Source organism: Mesoplodon bidens, assembly GCF_964165515.1.
Source record: "Mesoplodon bidens genome assembly, chromosome: 8".
NCBI classification, from domain to species: domain Eukaryota; kingdom Metazoa; phylum Chordata; class Mammalia; order Artiodactyla; family Ziphiidae; genus Mesoplodon; species Mesoplodon bidens.
The window spans coordinates 54,130,604-54,143,156 of record NC_138165.1 but is presented as its reverse complement, the minus strand read 5'-3'; the positions used below and the strand labels follow the sequence as shown (position 1 = coordinate 54,143,156).

Genomic DNA, 12,553 nt, shown 5'->3' with positions numbered 1-12,553 from the left:
CATGGCTGCTGAGCCTGCGCGTCCGGAGCCTGTGCTCCGCAACGGAAGAGACCACAACAGTGAGAGGCCCTTGTACCGCAAAAAAAAAAAAAAAAAGTAACAAAATAAGGCAATAAATAATAAGGGGAGACTTTTTAAAAATTTTAAATGAAGAAATTAAATTAGCGGAGAAAGTCAACAAATTCACCACCTTATTTTATAAATGAAAGGTGAATTTGTTTTTGCGTGCCAAGAGCTAAAATTAGGGAACTTCATTTTCATTGAAGACCTTAATACTCACTGGTGAAATATGAAGCAGATGTCTCCCTGACCTCTACCTAATTGAACAGGAATGTCAGAGGGAGATGAGTCATCAATCTCCACGTAGTCTTAGAGAAGGTCCTGAGGATTTTCAAGAAATGATTCCATTATATATAGACTGTGAAAGAAGACTGTAAAAATTGGGAAAAAATACTATAACATCCCTGCCTTTTATAAATCTAGATTTAGAGCCTATGGGTTTCACTATTGAAAACATAATAAGGAAGTTACATTCCTTGTCACTAATCTATTGCAATGTTAAATGGGATTATATCCTAACATTTATTAAAAGGTAATTCAAGATTCTGAGCTCATCTTATTTTCCAGCCACCTTGCTTTGGGGGCCAAATGCTTATCCACAGTCCCTCCAATGCTTGCTCTGAGATAGAGCTGTGATGCATACCAGAATGTTTCTGAGTGGGTTGCTGCCTCCTGCAATCACTGTAACTCGTAAATACCAGTAGCACAGAACATGCTGCACTGCACTGGGATGACCATCTGCTTGTCTACCTCACCTATTAAACAATGAGAAATTATGCCTCTCAGTGCTTGTTGTGTCCTGAGCACACAGAACCATCTCCAGTCCTACTCTTTAGCACATTAACCAACCATCACCCACCTGGGTTGTTGCAACAGACTCCCGAAGCATTGTCTCACCATCTTCACACCAAACAATCTTTATAATCAGCAATAAAGGGTGTCACTTTTTTGCACACATTTCTCGAATGGTTACCTGTTGTTCGGAGAAAACAAAATCAAACCTTGCACTGAACATTCATATAAGTTTGTTAATAAGAATTATATTATATTCCAATTTTTGCATTTCTTTTAACTACATTCCAGTAATGTGAGGCCTATACCCCTCACTGTGAGTATCTCTCACAGTTTTGGAGCACATACTGGTTTGCTGAATAACTAATAGCACAATAGTAGATCAATGACAATGTAAAATCCGTGGGATAGCTTGGGACTATAGCCCTGAAGCAGTGTGCTTCAGCATGGTCAGAGAATCACCATGTCCATCTTACTTGTTAAAATCAAGTTCCTAATCCCCAGCTCATAATCAAGCCCAAAATAAAGGACTCTGTGATGTACCATGATATTGCCAACTTTAACATGCTCCATGGTGATGTTCATGTTCCATACAGTCTGAGAACCACAGCCTCATGCCATAAGATAAATATTCAGTGTGAGAGGTAGGTTGCAGGAGTGGAAACCTATGATGTTGAACTTCAGTAGCACCTAAAGGCCCTACATGTAGTATTCTGAAGGCTAGTAAGAAACATTGAAATGCTCTATGAAACCTTTGTCCCAGTTATATATGATCTGTGTACTGAGTGGCATTGTAAAATTCATTTCTTACTGTGGGTTGTAGTAAAAAATACTTGAAATCCCTTGCTCTAGTGAAATAAGAAAGATAAAACAATATAATATTAATATCTGCATACAGATATTTATTTATAACAACTTGATTTTAATATCTATATGCAGATATTTATGCATGCTTCTGAAAAGGGTGAACACAGAAAAATTCAGATGGGTCAATACGCAGCTACATCTCTTTTGCACTAAGTCAAGACCTAGGGAGTCGTACATATTCTCCCAATGCTGAATCACATGAAGCTGTGGACCAAGGTCATGTCCCACATAAATTAGATCTCTCAGTGTGTACTATTTCCCATCTGGTAAATCTTTAGCTTCAACAAATCAATATAGTGAAGGAAGGTGTAGTAGTAGGGTGACCGACATTTTTCCAGGATTTCCCCTATTACAGCACTGAAACTCTTGTGTCCTGGAAACCTCCTTAGTTCTAAGTTCTTAGTTCTAAAGCAAACCAGGATGGTTGATCACCTTATGTGTTATGCAGTACATTTTCTAAGCTACTTATCTTTTATTCAAACAAATTTTTACTTAACATTACAACATAAATCAGTTGCACACAAAGTTGCTTTGCTCTAAATGAGAGATGCTAAAGCTTTGCCCAATCAACCCAACCTCATCATTTCTAGATCTTTCCAAGGACTCTACGAGGCCTTGTGATTGCATCATAGCCTTCCTGCCTTGCTTACCTTATTCATTAGATTTCATTGAATATGATAATTTCTCTGATCTTTGATTTCCTCATCTGGAGTATGGAAATAATATTTTTTGTAGATTGGTCATTATATCCAAATTTCTCCCACTTGGGGCCAATTTGATTTCCAGACTTCTTATACAGCAGTATGCATCAGAGACTGAAATTCCTTTAGTGCTTTTCTATGGAAAGAAATTACAAAGGACAATCACACCTGCTGAGTCACTTGCCTTGCATGGATAGATTTATACAATAGTATTTACAGACTGAAATTTAAGTAGCAAATGTAATAGAATTAAAATGTCAAAAACAGTCGTAGTAGATGCCTGAATTTTAATGTGTGGATGCTGCGAAGTTACCAACAGAAAGATCAGCGATCTTTGTATCATACAATGATGGAAATTAAAGATTACTGGCCAAGCAAACTTTTGGGCAAATCACAGACTAGTAAAGTGCCCTATATCACTCATAAGGTTGAGCATTTGTTTTGGTGTTGATATGTGTTTGTTACTCCTCAGGGTTGGACTTCCATGGGGCAAATTGTCATTTTACTTCTACTACTCCTTCAAAAATGCATCTATTTTTAGTTGGTATCACAAACTTACACTTTGAAATATCATTGGAAATAAAGATTTAGCAATAAGTTTAAATGCAAGAAAAATTCCAGGGGCTTCCCTGGTGGTCCAGTGGTTGAGAATCCACCCCCAACGCAGGGGACGCAAGTTCGATCCCTGGTTGGGGAACTAAGATTCCACATGCCGCAGGGCAACTAAGTCTGCTCGCCACAACTTCTGAGCCCGTGCGCACTACAGCCTGCGTGCCACAACTAGAGAGAAGCCTGCAGGCCGCAGTGAAGAGCCCGAGTGCTGCAACTAAGACCCGAGACAGCCAAATAAAGAAATAAATATTAAAAGAAAGAGAGAAAAATTCCAAATTCTTAGTGATCACAAGTTAAAAAAAAATCTTAATTTAACTGTAATGGTCATAATTCCAGAGTATACACTATTATCTTTCTATAAATAAATATCATTTTATTAACCTCAATGTATATAAGTCCATATCAAGCTTATGTTCTCCCCAAATTCTTTTTACACACATGAAGATTTGTTTTAGATTAACGTGTTTTAAAACAATCTTCTCAGAAATCTATAATACAGAAGGGTGGTTTGTCTTGACTCTTCAAGGTGGAATGCGAGAATTGTGAGGAAAATATTCACTATGGGATTAGAAACCATTTTAATCACCCTCTTCTCGGGAACAGCTGGCTGAAGCTCAGACACTTTAGGCTTACTTTTAAAATGGGAATTGATTCCTGGAGAGAAACCAACTCCATCCACAATAAAATCCAGTGCTTTGTGGATGAATTCAATTAGTCTCCTTGAATACAAGGAGAAAAAGATAAACTCGTGGTTATGTATAAAGTCCTACAGTCTCATAGAATTTTGCCTACTGCAATCAAATGGTTTAATAGCCTTCCCAATTAAATAAAATGACAGCTGCAGGAACATGCTAGAGCTTGTTTAAAACCGTTCCCAGTGATGTAATCTTGGATCAGGTAAATGTTACTTATGGGTGTTCTAGTTGTGTGGCACTTGTAATTCATGCATGCCTATGTATCATCTTTCAACTCTATTCTCAATGTTTAATCTGAAAATGACTTTCTGCAGCTCTCCAGTATTCCATCAGGATCTGGACAAAGAACCGTTAATCTGTGTCAATTTGCAGACAGTCACCTGTGTTACTTTGCTCCCTGCTTTCTCTCTGCTAATAGTTGCTTAGACAGTGAGTTCTACAGTAATGAGATTTTCCTAGACAACCTGTCTTGCTGGCAAGTCCCAAGGGGTGAGGGGTAGGGAGGAGAGTACAATATTTTGGGTCTTCAGCGTAGGTCACCCTGATGAATTTCAAAAAGTGATCTCACAACAGCAAAACTTAATTAAGAATTAACGGCCATTCACTTTGTCTTTTTCTTTAAAAAAATTACATCTGGGCTTAGAAATGAGAGCAGCATGCCACTTTCTTGAAAAATAATAAGGATCTGTACAGGACTGAGTAAATTGTCATGGTGGTAGGGTATACTAAAGGGAATATAATAGCGTTAGTGGAGAAAGCAAACATGTAGGCAGGGTGATAAATGAGTGTTTTTTACAGTGAATCACATTTGGCTTTTGACACTGACCAAAATTAATTCTTCCAATAGTTCAAGTTTTATTCATCAGTTACCTCTTCCTTTCCTTTTCATAGGCCTCCCTGAGGCCTCCTGTGCAACCTCCTGCACCAAACACACACACACACACACACACACACACACACACACTTCCATACACAAGGGACACACAGGATGACTTGAGATCAAATAACAGCACATAGAATGAAGACTAAAAACCACACAGCTGTCTTGACATTTTATTAGAAAAAATATTTTATGTATAATTTTAGAGCTTATCTTTTGGTTTTTTTTAACATCTTTATTGGAGTATAATTGCTTTACAATGGTGTGTTAGTTTCTGCTTTATAACAAAGTGAATCAGCTATACATATACATATGTCCCCATATCTCTTCCCTCTTGTGTCTCCCTCCTTCCCACCCTCACTATCTCACCCCTCTAGGTGGTCATGAAGAACCGAACTTATCTCCCTGTGCTATGCAGCTGCTTCCCACTGGCTATCGGTTTTACATTTGGTAGTGGATGTCCATGCCACTCTCTTTGTCCCAGCTTACCCTTACACTTCCTGGTATCCTCAAGTCCATTCTCTAGTAGGTCTGTGTCTATATTCCCGTCCTGCCCCTAGGTTCTTCAGAACATTTTTAAAATTTTCTTTTTAGAGTCCATATATTGTGTTAAAATACGGTATTTGTTTTTCTCTTTCTGAATTACTTCACTCTGTATGACAGACGCTAGGTCCATCCACCTCACTATAAATAATTCAATTTCATTTCTCTTTATGGCTGAGTAATATTCCATTGTATATATGTGCCACATCTTCTTTAGCCATTCATCTGTCAATGGACACTTAGGTTGATTCCATGTCCTGGCTACTGTAAAGAGAGCTGCAATGAACATTGTGGTACATGACTCTTTTTGAATTATGGTTTTCTCAGGGAATACGCCCAGTAGTGGGATTGCTGGGTCGAATGGTAGTTCTATTTGTAGTTTTTTAAGGAACCTCCATACTGTTCTCCATAGTGGCTGTATCAATTTACATTCCCACCAACAGTGCAAGAGGGTTCCCTTTTCTCCACACCCTCTCTAGCATTTATTGTTTGTAGATTTTTTGATGATGGCCATTCTGACTGGTGTGAGATGGTACATCATTGTAGTTTTGATTTGCATTTCCCTAATGATTCTTTCATGTGTTTATTGGCAATCTGTATATCTTCTTTGCAGAAATGTCTATTTAGGTCTTCTGCCCATTTTTGGATAGGGTTTTTTTTTTGATACTGAGCTGCATGAGCTGCTTGTAAATTTTGGAGATTACTCCTTTGTCAGTTGCTTCCTTGCAAATATTTTCTCCCATTCTGAGGGTTGTCTTTTTGTCTTCTCTATGGTTTCCTTTGCTGTGCAAAAGCTTTTTAAGTTTCATTAGGTCCCATTTGTTTATTTTTGTTTTTATTTCCATTTCTCTAGGAGGTGGTCAAAAAGGATCTTGCTGTGATTTATGTCATAGTGTTCTGCCTATGTTTTCCTCTGAGTTTTATAGCATCTGGCCTTACATTTAGGTCTTTAATCCATTTTGAGTTTATTTTTGTGCATGGTGTTAGGGAGTGTTCTAATTTCCTTCTTTACATGTAGCTGTCCACTTTTCCTAGCACCATTTACTGAAGAGGCTGTCTTTTCTCCATTGTATATTCTTGCTTCCTTTATGAAAAATAAGCTGACCATATGTGTGTGGGTTTATCTCTGGGCTTTCTATCCTGTTCCATTGATCTATATTTCTGTTTTTGCAACTGTCTTTATTACTGTAGCTTTGTAATATAGTCTGAAGTCAGGGAGCCTGATTCCTCCAGCTCTGTTTTTCTTTCTCAAGATTGCTTTGGCTATGTGGGGTCTTTTGTGTTTCTGTACAAATTGTGAATTTTTTTTGTTCTAGTTCTGTGAAAAATGCCATTGGTAGTTTGATAGGGATTGCATTGAATCTGTAGATTGCTTTGAGTAGTATAGTCATTTTCAGTGTTGGCTCTTCCAATCCAAGAACATGGTATATCTCTCCAACTATTTCTATCATCTTTAATTTCTTTCATCAGTATCTTATAGTTTTCTGCATACAGGTGTTTTGTTTCCTTAGGTAGGTTTATTCCTAGGTATGTTATTCTTTTTGTTGCAATGGTAAATGGGAGTGTTTCCTTCATTTCTCTTTCAGATTTTTCATCATTAGTGTATAGGAATGCAAGAGATTTCTGTGCATTAGTTTTGTATCCTGCTACTTTACCAGATTCATTGATTAGCTCCAGTGGTTCTCTGGTAGCATCTTTAGGATTCTCTTAGTATCATGCAATCTGCAAACAGTGACAGCTTTACTTCTTCCTTTCTGATTTGGATTCCTTTTATATCTTTATCTTCTCTGATTGCTGTGGCTAAAACTTCCAAAACTATGTTGAATAATAGTGGTGAGAGCGGACAACTTTGTCTTATTCCTGATCTTAGTGGAAATGGTTTCAGTTTTTCACCACTGAGTATGATGTTGCCTGTCGGTTTGTCATATGTGGCCTTTATTATGTTGAGGAAAGTTCCCTCTATGCTTACTTTCTGGAGGGTTTTTATCATAAATGGGTGTTGAATTTTGTCGAAAGATTTTTCTGCATCTATTGAGATGATCATGTTTTTTCTCCTTCAGTTTGTTAATATGGTGTATCACATTGATTGATTTGCATATATTGAAGAATACTTGCATCCCTGGGATAAACCCCACTTGATCATGGTGTATGATCCTTTTAATGTGCTGCTGGATTCTGTTTGCTAGTATTTTGTTGAGGATTTTTGCATCTATGTTCGTTGGTGATATTGGTCTGTAGTTTTCTTTTTTATAACATCTTTGTCTGGTTTTGGTATCACAGTGATGGTGGCCTCATAGAATGAGTTGAGGAGTGTTCCTCCCTCTGCTATATTTTGGAAGATTTTGAGAAGGATCAGTGTTAATTCTTTTCTAAATGTTTGATAGAATTCACCTGTGAAGCCATCTGTTCCTGGGCTTTTGATGTTAGAAGATTTTAAATCACAGTCTCAGTGTCAGTGCTTGTGATTTGTCTGTTTGTATTTTCTCTTTCTTCCTGGTTCAGTCCCAGAAGGTTGTGGTTTTATAAGAATTTGTCTATTTCTTCCAGGTTGTCCATTTTATTGGCATATATTTGCTTGTAGTAATCTCTCATGATCCTTTGTATTTCTGCAGTATCAGTTTTTTTTCTCCTTTTTTATTTCTAATTCTATTGATTTGAGTCTCCTCCCTTTTTTCTTGAAGATTGATAAACGATGGTCCAGACTCATCAAGAAAAAAAGGGAGAAGACTCAAATCAATAGAATTAGAAATGAAAAAGAAAAAAGCTGACACTGCAGAAATACAAAGGATCATGAGAGATTACTACAAGCAAATATATGCCAAGAAAATTAACTATTTCCTTTCTCATATTAGGGAAGTTTTCAACTATAATCTCTTCAAATATCTTCTCAGTCTCTTTTTCTCTTCTTCTTCTGGGACCCATACAATTCGAATGTTGGTGAGTTTAATGTTGTCCCAGAGGTCTCTGAGACTGTCCTCAATTTTTTTCATTCTTTTTTCTTTATTCTGCTCTGCAGTAGTTATTTCCACTATTTTATCTTCCAGGTCACTTATCCGTTCTTCTGCCTCAGTTATTCTGGTACTGATTCCTTCTAGAGAATTTTTAATTTCATTTATTGTGTTGTTCATCATTGTTTGTTTGCTCTTTAGTTCTTCTAGGTCCTTGTTAAATGTTCCTTGTATCTTCTCCATTCTATTCCCAAGATTTTGGATCATCTTTACTATCATTATTCTGAATTCTTTTTCAGGTAGACTGCTTATTTCCTCTTCATTTGTTTGGCCTGGTGGGTTTTTACCTTGCTCCTTCATCTGCTGTGTGTTTCTCTGTCTTCTCATTTTGCTTAACTTACTGTGTTTGGGGTCTCCTTTTTGCAGGCTGCAGGTTCGTAATTCGTTGTTTTTGGTGTCTGCCCCCAATGGCTAAGGTTGGTTCAGTGGATTGTGTAGGCTTCCTGGTGAAGTGGACTAGTGCCTGTGTTCTGGTGGATGAGGCTGGATCTTGTCTTTCTGGTGGGCAGGTCCACATCTGGTGGTGTGTTTTGGGGTGTCTGTGGCCTTATTATGATTTTAGGCAGCCTCTCTGCTAATGGGTGGGGTTGTGTTTCTGTCTTGCTACTTGTTTGCCATAGAGTGTCCAGCACTGTAGCTTGCTGGTTGTTGAGTGGAGCTGGGTGTTGGTGTTGAGACGGAGATCTCTGGGAGATTTTCGCCGTTTGATATTACGTTGAGCTGGGAGTTCTTTGGTGGAACAATGTCCTGAACTCCACTCTCCCACCTCAGAAACATAGGCCTGACGCCTGGCTGGAACACCAAGACCCTGTGATCCACACAGCTCAGTATAAAAGGGAGAAAAAAAGAAAGAAGAAATAAATAAATAAAATAAAATAAAGCAAAGTTATTAAAATAAAAAATAATTATTAAAAATAAAAAATTTAAAAAGTAAAAAGAAAGAAAGAGTAACCAAACCAAAAAACAAATCCACCAATGAAAACAAGTGCTAAAAACCATACTAAAAAAAAAAAAAAAAAAAAAAAAAGGGGCAGACAGAACCGTAGGACAAATGGTAACAGCAAAGCTATACAGAGAAAATCACACACAGAAGCATACACATACACACTCACAAACAGAGAAAAAGGAAAAAACATATATATATCGTTGCTCCCAAAGTCTACCTTCTCAATTTGGGATGATTTGTTGTCTATTTAGGTATTCCACAGATGCAGGGTACATCAAGTTGATTGTGGAGATTTAATCCGCTGCTCCTGAGGCTGCTGGGAGAGATTTCCCTTTCTCTTCTTTGTTGGCACAGCTCCCGGGGTTCAGCTTTGGATTTGGACCCGCCTCTGCGTGTAGGTTGCCTGAGGGCATCTGTTCCCGTCCAGACAGGACGGGGTTAAAGAAGCTGCTGATTCGGGGGGCTCTGGCTCACTCAGGGCGGGGGGAGGGAGGGGTACGGAGTGCGGGGCGAGGCTGCAGCGGCAGAGGCCGGCGTGACGTTGCACCAGCCTGAGGGGCGCCGTGCATTCTGCCGGGGAAGTTGTCCCTGGATCACGGGACCCTGGCAGTGGCAGGCTGCACAGGCTCCCGGGAGGGGCAATGTGGACAGTGACCTGTGCTCACACACAGGCTTCTTGGTGGCTGCAGCATCAGCTTTAGCGTCTCATGCCCGTCTCTGGGGTCTGTGCTGATAGTCGCGGCTCGCGCCCGTCTCTGGGGCTCCTATAAGCGGCGCTCTTAATCCCTTCTCCTCGCGCACCAGGAAACAAAGAGGCAAGAAAAAGTTTCTTGCCTCTTTGGCAGCTCCAGACTTTTTCCCGGACTCCCTCCCGGCTAGCTGTGGCGCACTAACCCCTTCAGGCTATGTTCACGCCACCAACCCCAGTCCTCTCCCTGCGATCCTACCGAAGCCCGAGCCTCAGCTCCCAGCCCCGCCCGCCCCGGCGGGTGAGCAGACAAGCCTCTCGGGCTGGTGAGTGCTGGTCGGCACGGATCCTCTGTGCGGGAATCTCTCCGCTTTGCCCTCCACACCCCTGTAGCTGCGCCCTCCTCTGTGGCTCTGAAGCTTCCCCCCTCCGCCACCCGCAGTCTCTGCCCACGAAGGGGCTTCTAGTGTGTGGAAACCTTTCCTCCTTCACGGCTCCCTCCCAGCAGGTCCCGTCCCTATTGTTTTGTCTCCGTTTTTTCTTTTTTCTTTTGCCCTGCCCAGGTACAAGTGGGGAGTTTCTTGCCTTTTGGGAGGTCTGAGGTCTTCTGCCAGCGTTCAGTAGGTGTTCTGTAGGAGTTGTTCCACATGTAGATGTATTTCTGATGTATTTGTGGGGAGGAAGGTGTTCTCTGCGTCTTACTCTTCCGCCATCTTGAAGCTCCTCCTACAGCTTCTCTTTTAATTAATTCTCATAGTATTCAAGAGGACAGTATATTGTCTTGAAAGTAAAAAAAAAAAAAGAAAGAAAGAAAGAAAGAAAATGTAATCTACATTTTATTCTAAGTTCCTTATTTTATGCACACATTTGTGTGTTCTGTTGTAATACTGGCTTCTCATTCATAGGACCTTCAAAGTTTCACCTTCAGAATCACTAGCCCAAGACAAATCTGCACAGCAAGAAGTGATAGTTGCTCTATGTGACTCAAGTGGAAAAATATACATTATTTCTTTCTAACCTGCTGAAGCACATTTGACTTGATTCCCATGTCGATTTTCATTTTGACAAGATAGATGGGAAGGGAAAGCACAATTGTATAGATTTGCACAGTTTTTCCCATTTTCAAGGCACGGGTGAAGAAATCTTTCCTGGTTGATGCCTTAAAGTGTCCTGTCACTCTGTTCTTAGGTATGAAAGTATTTGGAAATCAGGATGCTGTAATATGCCACAGCAATATCCATTAACTCACTGGGCTGAGCAGTACTTTGAAGTGTTAAGGGCAAAGAATGCTAATTCAACTGCCACCGATTTGTTACATACACCAATGAGTCAAGGCACACTAACACTGGGGGCTTAATTTTAAAAACTACCTTCAGGCTCAGGAGGAGAAGAGCTCTTATCATAGGAGGGATGGATTTGTCCAGATCCCTTGCCACTCTCTTCACTAACTGCAGCCAAAGCATGTGCTGACAAGCAAGCTGCTGTTAGAACTAAGAGAGAAGTCTGGGACTGGGAAAGATTTTTTCCTTTATGAAGTCACATTTCTTATGTCTTGATGTCTTATGTGATATGATTATTCAGTTATCAGGGAAACTCTGACAACCAAAAGAAGGGAGTGGAGTTTTTAAAACCATTTTTTACAAATCCTCCCTTTATTCAGGCTAAGAAATATAAAATTACCTTTAAAAAGCCTACAGACTATGATCCAGTGTATTTTGAAATTTAAAAATAAAAAATCAAGAGTAAAGTTTTACATTTGGGAAGAAACATCCCATTGTTTTTTTCTGAATTCAAAATCTACATTTCTTGGATGATGGACACTGCATAATTAGTGGATTTTATTATCCACAATGTCTAACTTCACTGTCGGATTTTTTTTTTTTTTTTTTTTTGCGGTACGTGGGTCTCTCACTGTTGTGGCCTCTCCTGTTGCGGAGCACAGGCTCCGGACGCGCAGGCTCAGCGGCCATGGCTCACGGGCCCAGCCGCTCTGCAGCATGTGGGATCTTCCCGGACCAGGGCACGAACCCGTGTCCCCTGCATCGGCAGGCGGACTCTCAACCACTGCGCCACCAGGGAAGCCCCTCACTGTCGGATTTTTAACATTGTCATGTGTCATAGATTTGGGATCACAGGACTCACTTAGATCTTTTATCTAATAACCACAGACTACAGCTATAAATCTTACTGGCCATCTTTCTATACACTATTGGTGAAAAAAGTGGAGGGAAAGAGGATGACTGGCTATGGGAAAATCTGTCATGACTTTAAAAGTCACTTCCAAATTATCACTCTCAAACTGGAATTGATCCAACACACTTTATTTACACTCTTATTATGAATAAGAAACTATAGCAAAACTTATGGAGGACTCAAACAATTGATAAGACACTATGCTTACCATCATAAAGTTGACAAAGTTGTAGGAAGCAACTTGATTAGACTTGATTTATAGGCAACAGGTTGTCATTAAAGACTTGGTACCTGCAGGCATGATTTCATAAGGTAGATAGACTTTGTTTGACATGAAATGGGTGCCTTTGGAAGCATGTTAACTCTCATTAATGGCCCACTGGGGCGATATGTGAAGTGCCAAACACTTTTAGGCTGCATAACAAGATTCCTGGATGAGTAGACAAGTACTGAAGTTACACTCAAGTACTTTTGGAATAAGTTATTCATTGGAGTTTTTTAAAGTAATTTTAGCTCCTGTGCAATAATCACATGAAATATTTTTGGATCAGTTTCCATTTGGAAACCA

General features: G+C 39.7%; 1 protein-coding gene across 1 annotated transcript in view; it reads right to left on the bottom strand.

Moving 5' to 3' along the window:
- The window catches only part of LRP1B (LDL receptor related protein 1B), a gene marked incomplete at its 3' end in the record, with an annotated part of 2,330,707 nt that overhangs the window by 1,985,568 nt on the left and 332,586 nt on the right, over positions 1–12,553 (bottom strand). Inside the window, exons 12-14 of the mRNA XM_081243013.1 lie at positions 10,378–10,572; positions 2,370–2,556; positions 920–1,033 (exon numbers count right to left, since the gene is read on the bottom strand). The remainder of the gene's footprint in view (positions 1–919; positions 1,034–2,369; positions 2,557–10,377; positions 10,573–12,553) is intronic.